This window comes from Pan troglodytes, chromosome 10 (assembly GCF_028858775.2).
Source record: "Pan troglodytes isolate AG18354 chromosome 10, NHGRI_mPanTro3-v2.0_pri, whole genome shotgun sequence".
Lineage (NCBI taxonomy): Eukaryota > Metazoa > Chordata > Mammalia > Primates > Hominidae > Pan > Pan troglodytes.
In genome coordinates this window covers 22,981,109-22,993,263 of record NC_072408.2, presented here as the reverse complement: position 1 = coordinate 22,993,263, position 12,155 = coordinate 22,981,109, and the positions used below count along the sequence as shown (strand labels likewise).

At 37.9% G+C, this 12,155-nt stretch overlaps 1 long non-coding RNA gene across 2 annotated transcripts in view; it reads left to right on the top strand.

The window, feature by feature from the left end:
* The window catches only part of LOC107967469 (uncharacterized), a 56,534-nt gene that overhangs the window by 24,396 nt on the left and 19,983 nt on the right, over positions 1–12,155 (top strand). The gene's annotated exons all lie outside the window — the stretch shown is intronic.

The window sequence follows — 12,155 nt, the reverse complement described above, 5'->3', positions numbered from 1 at the left end:
TATTTTTTCATACCTTGTGCTCAATTAATTAGCAACTTGTGTCAGTTCTGCCACTTAACTTGTACACGTTCACAGTCACTAACCCAATTTAAGCACACATCATTTTTCACATAGTCTAAAGCAACACCCTTCTAAATGGTATTTCTGTCTCTAGTTTCATCTCCCTTTAGTGAATCTCAACCCTAGCAGCATAATAGTATCATCTGAGAAACTTTTAAACTATCTCATTTCCAAGGACCCTGATTTAATTAGTTTGGACTGAGGTCTAGGGATTAGCACTTTTAAAGCTCCTTGGGCAGTTCTAAAGTGCAGCCAGCTTTGACAACTATTATTTTAGTCTATCCTCCCCATTAGTGTCAAATTATTTTATTATTTTTTTGTGGTGTGCAAATCCAGTAACCTTGGTTCATTACCCAGAATTCCTCAATAATTATCCATATAAACATACAATGTAGATAAATGACAAGCCCATGGTTCTTCTTGGTCAGTGTTCCACATACCTCTCCAACGCCTGTTAATTCTCCTCCCAGCCACTCTCACTGAACTGGAAGTTTCCAACTTCATTTTCCAACAGCATTGAGCTACTTGCAATTTCCTGAACAAAGGATACTGTCACCTATTCATACATATGCATATTTTATTCTCTCCCAGGAAAAGAACCTCTCTCAAATGACAGCAAACTTGAAACATAGTTTAAAAAAAAAACATAATGTACTGTTAATGTTTTTAAAGCACTGTTCAAAACTAAATACTTCTTATGATATCAATTATATGAAAAGAATGTGAATACATAGAAAAAAAGTTGCAGGAAATTTATTAAAATGTTCATTGTGGGGCCGGGCACGGTGGCTCATGCCTGTAATCCCAGCACTTTGGGAGGCCAAGGTCAAGAGATCGACTAACTGGCTAACACGGTAAAACCCTGTCTCTACTAAAAATACAAAAATTAGCTGGGCGTGGTGGTGCACACCTGTAGTCCAAGCTACTTGGGAGGCTGAAGCAGGAGAATCGCTTGAACCCGGGAGGCGGAGGTTGCAGTGAGTCAAGATCGTGCCACTGCACTCCAGCTTGGGTGACACAGCGAGACTCCATCTCAAAAAAAAAAAATGTTCATTTTGATTGTCTCTAGGTGGTGGAGTTATAGATTTTGTTTCCTTCTCTATACTTTTCTGTAGTTTAGAAATATATGATATATAAAAATGTATATTTTCCACAATGTTATATATTACACTTCTAAAAAGAAAGAATATGTAACATTGAGAAAAATCATTTACATATTTAAAAAACTACCACATGTACCTCTATATCTTATTTGATACTTGAATTAAGATAGAAGTGTTTGGTTAATAAAATAGGATAGTGGGCTTAGGCAGGAGGATGGCCTCAGGCCAGGAGTTCGATATCAGCCCAGGCAACAGTGAGATCCAGTCTCCATAGAAATTAAAAAAAAATAGCCGGGCGTTGTGGCACTCACCTGTAGTCTTAGCTAGTTGGGAGGCTGAGATGGGAGGCCGAGGTGGAAAGAAAGACAACTTGGCCCGGGAAGTCGAGGCTGCAGTGAGATGTGCTCGCTCCACTGTATTCCAGCATGGGTGACAGAACGAAATCCTGCCTCTAAGATACAAAAAAAAAAAAAAAAAGTTAGTAGGGAATACTAACATACTAACATTTATTTGCTTAAACAAGTTTTTTATACCTGTCCTACACAAAAATGCACTTTTCCTTCAGCCACCAGATGGCAATCTCTTCCCATGTATTGTTCCATTTACAACTTGCTGAAGCACCCTTTCAGGGATTGTGCATAATTTACATAAATATTTTTAATTTTCAACTAGCAAATTAAAATATATTATTTATATTTAGAGCATATTTTAATACACATTAGGAAAATTATGAGTTTTAATTATTTAAAATTTAAATCAATTTTCTTATAAACACCTCATGTTTATTAGTATCATCTCAAGCAATTCTATCCCACAGGAATTATTCAGTCTGGTGTTGTTGAAGGAAAAGCAAACTGCCATCCTCCTTCCATGTATGCCAACTAACTCCACATTGGCAGAGACCTAAGAATTGGCATTCATAGTGGGGGAAGGGAGTCAAATTAAACCAAGCTTCCCAAGCTCAGAGCCTGGTAGGAGAGGGATATTCCTGTGGGGAATGTCCTGGTGGCACATATTCTAAATGATTCTAAAATCTTGCCTGCAATAATGTATTCAGGAATATTAATGAATATTCCTAAGAGTTTAGAGGATAATGGCTCTTCCAGCAATATTTTTCTTAAATGGCCATTTTGCACCACTGTTTTTATTTAGCGTATTAGAGGCATCAAAGAAATCTCAAATTCTCTCCAGAGTTGTTTTCTTTTTCTCTATTCCTTTCTTTCCAAAGTCTGATTGCTTGTCAAACATGATTCTTCTTTAAGTTTCACTTTTGTTGGGTGATGACACATCTGCCTGGCATTACATTTCCAATTTATAATAAACAGTACTCAGGGAATTGGTAAATTTGGTACACTCAGAGCTGTTTTTCTGCTGGATCAGCCAAGGCTTTTGCTTTTGAACACGTGAGGTGCATTTCTAATGTCTAAATTTTAGGCCTGAACATTACATTCCAGGGTGATTACTACACATTAGAGAAGACTATATAAGCATGTAGTAATTTTTCATAATTTTTTTCTGATTACAAAATACATTCTCTTATTAAATTTTTTGCAGTACTCTAAAAGCTCAAGGAAGAAAAGTTGAAATCATTCATAATTTCCCAACCCAGCAAAAGTGTCTGATAAGTGGCTATAAAATTGATTATAAGGATTTGTGTCTAAAAACATCAGTACCTCTGCATTCCCATCCTTTTCCATTGTGAAACTTTAATATTTGGAGTTCTGTTACAATTGTGAGTGATTTTAAAGGTAGTAACAGAAAATTCACTGGTTTGGTCTTTAAACTAGATGTCAACCTATATTTTAAAACAAACCAATTTTATTCACATTTTTTTGTGTGTGTTTGTTTAGGGTTAAACATTTTTCTTAACTTCTGTTAGTTAATACCTAGGGCTACAAATAAACTCTGTATCATGAACATGCAGCTATTTGACTGATCGATCTTCCTTAAGATAACAGAAACTCTGAATGCTATTCTTGCTATTCCACACATTTCTGTGAGACCTCAGCAAGTTAATTATCTTCTTTGTGTGCTTAATCCTCTTAGAGCACAGCCCTCATCACTTCTGTATGCTATGCCATTCTATGAGGATGAATGTTTCTCTTTATCCTCTGTATATAGAAATGGAAAAAATAGAATTAAATACAAGAACAAGAAGCCTAAGTGTTTGTATCAAGCTAAGAAACATGGGTTCGATATCTGGACAATTCAATGTCTGCTTCAGTCTTTTTGTAGGTTTTAGAGCACAATTTTAATTTGAAAATAAGATTGGAAGTCAATATTCAAATGGTTTTCTTTTTAATTATTTTCCTAATCTATTCAAGCAAACTAACAAACATCAAAATAATACCATCTCTGCCATTAATTGCTACTTGGTGTGAGAATAACATGAATTTCAAAGTAACAAATGAAACTACAGATTTCTTTTCAGAACATTTCATATTAATTCATTAAAAGAACATTTGTGGAACACTGACACAGAGGAATAAGACACAGTATTTACTTGGAGTCTAGTGAACGAATCAGAGAAATATGCAATTATACTGTACTGAAAAATTATTTATTGAGTGCTACTGTATTCAGGTAATGTTTTAGAGACTGCAGATAAAGCAGTGAACAAAACATACAAAAAAAATTTCCACTTCCATGGAGTTTACATTTTAGAGAAGGCAGACAGACAGTAAATAAATAATCAAATAATATATATGGTGTGGCACACGGTGATGAAAGCTGCAGAGAAAAATAACAGGCTATAGGAAGTACTGTTGATAATGTCACATTTTAGCAAAGTCCTGAAGGAAATAAAGAAGGAAGCCATGTGGATATTTGCATGAAGAACATTTCAGGGGAAGATAAGAGCAAAGAGTCCAGCAAGGTTTGAGTGCCATAATCGACCTGGAGACTGGTAGGAGACGAAATGAGAAAGGCAAAGGGGACTAGATCATATAGGTCTTCGTGGGTGTGGTAAGGACTTTGGCTTTTACTTAAAGTGAGATTGTCAGAGGCACTCTCACCAGAGCTACTCCGTCTTGAATAGGGGCTAGGTAAAATAGGGCTGAGACCTACTGGGCTGCATTCCCAGGAGGTTAAGGCATTCTTAGTCACAGGATGCAATAAGAGGTCAGCACAAGATACAGGTCACAAGGACCTTGCTGATAAAAGCAGTTTGGAGAAAAGAAGCCAGCTAAAACCCACCAAAATCAAGATGGCGACAAAGTGACCTCTGGTCCCCATCATTGCTCATTATACACTAATTATAATGCATTAGCATACTAAAAGCCTCTCCTACCAGCACCATGACAGTTTACAAATGCCATGGCAACATCAGGAAGTTACCCTATATGGTCTAAAAAGGGGAGGAACCCTCAGTTGTGGGATCTGGGAATTGCCCTCCCCTTTCGCAGAAAACTCATGAATAATCCACCCCTTGTTTAGCATATAATCAAGAAATGACCATAAAAATGGGCAACCAGCAGCCCTCGGGGCTGTTCTTCCTATGGAGTAGACATTTTTTATTCCCTTACTTTCTTAATAGATTTGCTTTCACTTTATGGACTCGCCCTGAATTCTTTCTTGCTAGAGATCCAAGAACTCTCTCTGCGGGTCTGGATTGGGACCCTTTTCTGGTAACAACATGAGAAGCCAACTAGAGAATTTTGAACAAAAGAGTGAAGTGATCTGACTTTAACATAGGAACCCAGATTAGGAGGATATTAATATTCCTGAGGAGAGAGGATAGAAATCCAGACCAGGGTGGTAGCAGTGGAGGTGTTAAGAGGTGGTCAGATTCTAGGTATGTTTTGAGAGAAAAGCTGACAAAAGATGCTGATGGGTTTGATGTTGGCTGAAAGAGAGTCAAGATTTTTGGTCCAAGGAACATTACTTTTAATGAAAAATTGAGTTGATACTTTTACACTATGACATAGCCTATGCAATTGCTTTGACACTGAAGTCATATATTTCTGCCAAAAAGGATTTATTTCCTGTATAAAACCTAATATATGCCACACTCCATGTCACTGGTTGGGACTGCCGTAACTGTCAATCAGATGAAGAACAAGAAACCCTTGTTCTATAATGATTATCAGGCTTCAATACTATCTCTACCAAGGGCTCCACCAGGTTATTATTTTTTTCTTTTTTTAAGATAGGATCTCACTGTGTCACCCAGGCTGGAGTGCAGTGGCCTGATCTCAGTTCCCTGCAGCCTACCCATCCCGGGCTCAAGTGATCCTCCCATCTCAGCCTCCTGAATAGCTGGGGTTGTAGGCATGCACCACCAGGCCCAGCTAATTTTTGTAGTTTTGTAGAGACAGGGTTTCACCATGTTGCCCAGGCTGGTCTTGAACTCCTGGACTGAAGCAATTCTCCCTCCTCAGCCTCCCAAAGTACTAGGATTACAGGCGTGAGCCACCGCACCCCACCCCTATCAGATATTTTGGATCTGTTCAAGGCATCATGTTGTTCCCCAGACCCTGAGACATATTTGAGAATGAGGCAAGTAAAAGTCCATCCCCATGTATTACATTACATAAATGTAATTCAAATGTTTGTTTGCATCATTCAAATGGTGCAATGTCCTTGCCGTCTTCTAGTGAGTCAGAGTCTTTCACTATGTAGAGTAAGAGAGGACTGTTGCCTAGGGAATATGATTTGACAGACCCTCCCTGTAGGCAAACCTTGTCTAACCATCCAGATATGATGAGGCCTCACTAACTCGGTGTCAGTCACAGCTCCAGCAGCTGCTTAAGGCTTTCCTTCCTCATGCCATGATTGGTTTGGAAATTGATTTGGGTTTAAGTTGGCAGGCATGCTCTCTGTGGGCACGGGTAGCTGGGGACAGCAAAGGTAAAGGAAAGGAGGCAAGACTAACACCTCATTCACAGTTGTTCCTGAATATCAATCACCTTCTAGAGCTTCAAAAGTCATCACCAACTTTACGAGTTCTTTAAACAAAGGGCCCTGGAACACATCTCTTCTACTGCCATTGTCATACCTGGGTCCTAGGAGATATGATTCATTTAAGAAATACTTCCTGGGTATTTAAATTGATACTTACTATCCTGAGGCTAAAGATTCCATGGTGAGCAATGGCTCATCCAACATGACACTCACAGTCTGTCAGAAGGAACAAACAATAAACAAGTACATATGTTAATTCTATAATTTCCAAAAGCAGTAACGACTGTGAAAAACATAAAACAAGATGATGTGATAGAGTTCCTTTTGTGGGAGGGGAGAGGGGAGAGTGGAGAGGCTTCTTTAGACTGAATTAGCAGAGAGGTGACATTTGACATGAGCCTTGAAAGATGAGAAGGAATCTGTCATTTTAACTTAATAAGCATTTATTTAAAGTCTAGTGTGTGTAAACCTGGTGTTAGGTATTGGGAAGAGAGTACTGTGAGAAAAATACAGAGCGAAGAAGACATGGTCCCTGCCATCTGAAAACAATCTCCAGTGAGGAAGACTCACATATGTATTAGTAACCAAAATTCACAGAAGTGCTATAGGAGAGGTATAAACAAAGTATTGGAAGTAGGACGGAAAGAGAAAGATAGTTCTCTTTAAAGTATGTGAAGAGATTTGGGAGATGGGCTTGGCAATAAGAATAATGACTATTGAGCCCTCTCTATCATCAGCTACTGTGCTAATGGGATTTAAAGGAATTCTCTCACTTAATTTGGCCAACCCTAAAAGGCACATAGATGACCTGGGATTTGAGCCCAGTTCATCTAAGTATGGAATTCCTTCTTACAGAGATACTGCAGACCTTAAGATAATCTGCTTATTAGCTGTGTTTTTCTCTTTTCAACTCATTCTTTCTGTGTTATATATCAACTAGACAGCTCTCATCATTGTTTACTCTTTCTTTTTTGAGACAAGAGTCTGGCTGTGTCACCCAGGCTGTAGTGCAGTGACATGATCTCAGCTCACTGCAACCTCCTCCTCCCGAGTTCAAACGATTCTCATTCCTCAGCTCCCAAGTAGCTGGGATCACAGGGACCAGCTACCACGCCTGGCCAAGTTTGTATTTTTAGTAGAGAGGGGTTTCACCATGTTGGCCAGGCTGGTCTCAAACTCCTGACCTCAAGTGATCCCCCTGCCTCAGCCTCCCAAATTGCTAGGATTACAGTCGTGAGCCACCGTGCCTGGCCTGTTTAGTCTTATTCATAGCATCATCCCCAAAATATGTGCACATAACAAACATTTGAAACTATGAGGGAAATCTTATAGTGCACCAAACTTGAGAATGCATAAGTTTTTTGCTTGTTTGTTTATTTGTTTGTTTGAGATGAAGTCTCAACCTTTCGTCCAGGCTGGAGTGCAGTGGCACAATCTCAGCTCACTGCAGCCTCCACCTCCTGGGTTCCAGCGATTCTCCTGCCTCAGCCTACCCGGTAGCTGGGATTACAGGCTTGCACCACCACGCCTGGCTAATTTTTGTAATTTTAGAAGAGAGGTGGTTTCACCATCTTGGCCAGGCTGATCTTGAACTCCTGACCTCAGGTGACCTGCCCTCCTCGGCCTCCCAAAGTACTAGGATTACAGACGTGAGCCACTGCACCCGGCAAGTTTTTAGAATAAAGTATATTACTTGGTTTACTGTTTAAGAGAATTGTATTTTATTTATTTAATCTAAAATTGATACCATAAAGTAAATGCATATGTTTAGACAAAAAGGGAAAGTGAATCACTTTTTAAATTCTTTCTGTAGACCATCAAGCTAAGTAAGTTACAGCAAGTCCATATATCCATAGAGTCCACAAAGGATCCATAGCCTGGGCAGGGTGCTACTGGGTAGAATTGGGGCTCTTCCTGGAAAGCTAATGTGAGAGTTTTGGACTCAGGAAAATGCTTTTTTGGGAAAACAATATTATAGTTTGTATAATTTTTATTTGGAAATAAATAACATTCCCTTTGCTTTCTTTTGTCTTTTATTAAACAGCAGTATTTTTATGACCCTGGAAATATGAGAATGTTGACATGTTGATTTGTTATTTTCTATCTGTAGTAGATGACAGATGATCCTAAAAGTTACACTCTGCTATTTTAGGCAGGGAGGCTGAGTTAAAATTAAAACAATATCAAATCTTAAAAAGTGAGACATGAAGTGTTAATTTTAAGGGTCACTGATTTAAATTTCCTTAGGTGCTGACTGTAATTCTTTTGAATCTTTTAAAATTTACATTTTCACAGAAATAAATTCAGGAACACAATTTGCATGCTTGGAAATTGATGACCACTTCTAAAAATTGGCCATTTCAGCAGAAAGAACATAAACTGAATAGATTATCTATTTGACTACCTCACTTATGTAAGATTTATTCTTTGAAGCTATGTTGGGAAGTTTTTTGTTTGTTTCCTTCCTTCCTTTTTCAAAACTTGGGCGGGGGGAAAGATGATATGCTGACTGACAAACAGGGGTATAGATTTGACTCTCACTTGGCAGTTAACCTAGATACTGTTTTGGGAATATATATATACTCCTCCACACATATACATACCATACATGTATACACACATGTACATACATACATTAGATTTGATATTATGGTATAGGAAATTAAAGAAATTTCCTACTATCCTTAAACATCTGGGCAGATATAGGCAAAAAGTTGCACTGATTAGAATTGGAGAGACAAGGCCTGGCACGGTGGCTCACGCTTGTAATCCCAGCACTTTGGGAGGCTGAGCTGGATGGATCATGAGGTCAGGAGATCGAGACCACCCTGGCTAACATAGTGAAACCCCATCTCTACTAAAAAAATACAAAAAAAATAGCTGGGTGTGGTGGCACGCACCTGTAGTCCCAGCTACTTGGGAGGCTGAGTCAGGAGAATTGCTTGAACCCAGGAGACGGAGGTTGCAGTGAGCTGAGATCACGCCACTACACTCTAGCATAGGCGACAGAGCGAGACTCCATCTCAAAAAAAAAAAAAAAAAAGAATCGGAGAGACATACAGATTACTTGGATTATGTGACCGATCCAGAATTAACCTACAGATAGTGACTTGGTCTTTAGTCACTGTAGCACACTTTGAGTTTTTTTAAAAAGGCAATCGCAATGGTATCTCCTATCTATATGTTCCTCTATAACCTTGCCACTACCCAAGAGGTGAAGTCTGTGTCCCCTACCTGGGCCATTGTGGCAGCTTCAAATAAGGTAAGTTCATAAAAGTGGCATGCATATCCATTTGTTTTCATGGGGCATTCACTATGCAAACAGTGACTATGATGTGCAGTAGCCCAAAAAGTCCATAGAAAGACCCATGTGAAGAGGAACTGAGTCTCCTCATTACTGTCACAGTTGAGCTGACAGCTGACAGCACCAACTTGCCAAGGACATGAGTGAGCTGTATTGAAAGTGGACCCTCCAGCTTCCAGTCAAGCCAACCCAGTTGAGGCCACATGAAGATGAGCTACCCAGCTTAGCCCAGATTGCAGATTTTTGAGTAAAGTAAATGACTGTTGTTGTTTCAAGTCCCTGCGTTATGGCATAGTTTATTATAAGGCAATAGATAACTAATACAGTGACCTGATAATTGCATCAGAACATGACTTTGGAAAATAACTTTCCTTTAAATCCCTGAATGTGCCAACCAGGGAATATTAAGAAATTAAGTATTTCCTATGCAGGTAATATTATTGCAATCCCAGTATTTTGACAATGTTAAAGTGTTAAAGATAATTTTTAGCTATATTCTAAAACTTCCACCTGAAACCACTCCTGACAGCTACAGGACAATAGAAATCACCTAAAGTAAAAGAGATATATGGAGAAAAGGCCCAGAAAAAAATCTCCCCAGGAACCCTGGTTTTTGAGGGTTGTATAGAGAAGATGAAGTCAGCAAAGTTGGTATAAAAGAAACTGTGAAGTAAGCAGAATGAGCAGAGTTTGTGGTACCTAAGAATCCAAGGAAATAAAGTATTTCTTTTTTCTTTTTTTTCCCCTCAGAGATTCTTGTTATGAGGAAGAGAGTATTTTAAGGATGAGGCATCTGTCAGAGCTGAGCATATTTTATTTTTATAAGAAGTGATAATTGAAAATTGGGATGTTGTATAGATAATACTGTATGTTAGTAGAATGAAGGTAAAATCAAATTGATTTTACATGTGAGGGATATTTTAAAAAGTAGTATATATACCTGCCATTTCAAAGTCTACAAGTATAGTTGAGAAATACATTTTATGCATCATGGCACAGCAGTGATATGGAGGAGAATATAATTAGACTTAGGAATATATTATAGCTCAAAGACAATTAAGAACTATCTAAGTAAGATGGTTGGAGGTGGGGCTAAAGATGTAGGAGTCAGCATAGCAGAGAACAGGATAGGAACAGAAGGATCGATGTGTGCAAGAAATCCATGTAGATAGATAGCAATGAAGCCATAGGTACTATAGTTACCACCAAGGATCAATATAGTAGCACAAAGGATAAAGATTTGCAGAGAATTGAAAAGCCTGTGGAAGATTACCTGATGAAAGATCTTTGAAGACATGGTAGATTTTTTTCAAGTAGCTCAAAGAGTAAGGAAAGCCTTGAAAGAATTAAAACCTGAAATATTACAAAGAGATAATCAATGATATCCAAAAGTAGTCTGAGTTAGTGAGAAATGCATTTTTCTAGAAACAGTTAATTTTAGCATTTCAACATCAAATATGTTTATCTGATATTACTAGAATTTTGTAATTCTATAGCTAGTGAACCATCAAGCTTGAGTAGTACCAGGCCAAAGAGTTGTTCTTTTTTATATAACATAGCTTTATATGATCCAAACTTTCCACATAATAATTCAACCCTTTATTTTAATTGTGCATATATAAGTTTTACAACCTTTCTATCTAGCCTTACTCCTATTTTTCCATTCACTTTAACTGTGAAAAAAATCAGAGAATATTAATTTTTCTAAGTCTTAAATTTTCCCATGTGTTCAATTCTTTTTTCTAGATGTCAGAACTAATCTTGTTGGCCTTAAGTTTAGCTCAGAACTGGGCTCTGATCCCATGACTTGTCTGGCCAAAGAAACTCCAAATCACTGGCTAACTTTCAAGAGATCAACAGATGTTCCTGCTAACATAGTTTGTTAGTCTCCTGAGTCTAAAGGCATCCAATGGAGGCAGAATTAACAACATACTAGATTTCCAAACCAAAGCCTGATGCCAAAGAGAAAATAAACAACTCCTAAGAATGTGAGAATGTGAAGAAACAAAAGTTGTTAAAGGCTTATCCATACAATATTTTCCTACCAGTTAAATTCTAACATCTGAGATACCCTATCATAGCTCCAGCAACCAAAGTGTCAATTCTCATCTGACACTGGCTTTTAGAATACTCACATCAATATACCTGAAAGCCATAATTGCTTGAATGATTCAGATGATAGCCTAATTATTGTATTGATTAAGCCATTTTGTTTTGATTGATTTGAAGTCATACATTTTTAGAGAGCATAAATTTTCTTTTGAAACAAGGGTGTAAGAGAAACCTTAGATTATTTGCTGCCTACCAACAAAAAACCTTCAGTGTTTGCAAAACTTACTGTACTATGCTACAGTGGGTAGTCAGCTGAATTGTAGGTTTTGTTGTTGTTTTACATATTTATCTTATTTATGAAATTCATATATTATCAGAATATATTTTTAGTATTACAAGCAATTATGTGGCACAAAGGTTTTAAGAACTAGCTGAAGGGTGCTGAAGAACAACATAAATGGGACCACATCTTTCTGAGTAGGTGGAAAATGAAAGATATATTTTGTTACCTAGGGTTTTCCATTGCCTCAAATGTCACTCTTATCTGTGACTCCAACTCTGTGTTTCATAACTCTGGGATATTTACTGCAGGTTAAATATAACTGCCCACTAGAATTTCTTATAGTTATTTTTACCTTTTCCATCTAAAATAATCTTCTAAAATATAAGTACAGGTCAGGCATGGTGGCTCACACCTGTAATCCCAGCACTTTGGGAGGCCAAGGTGGGCAGAT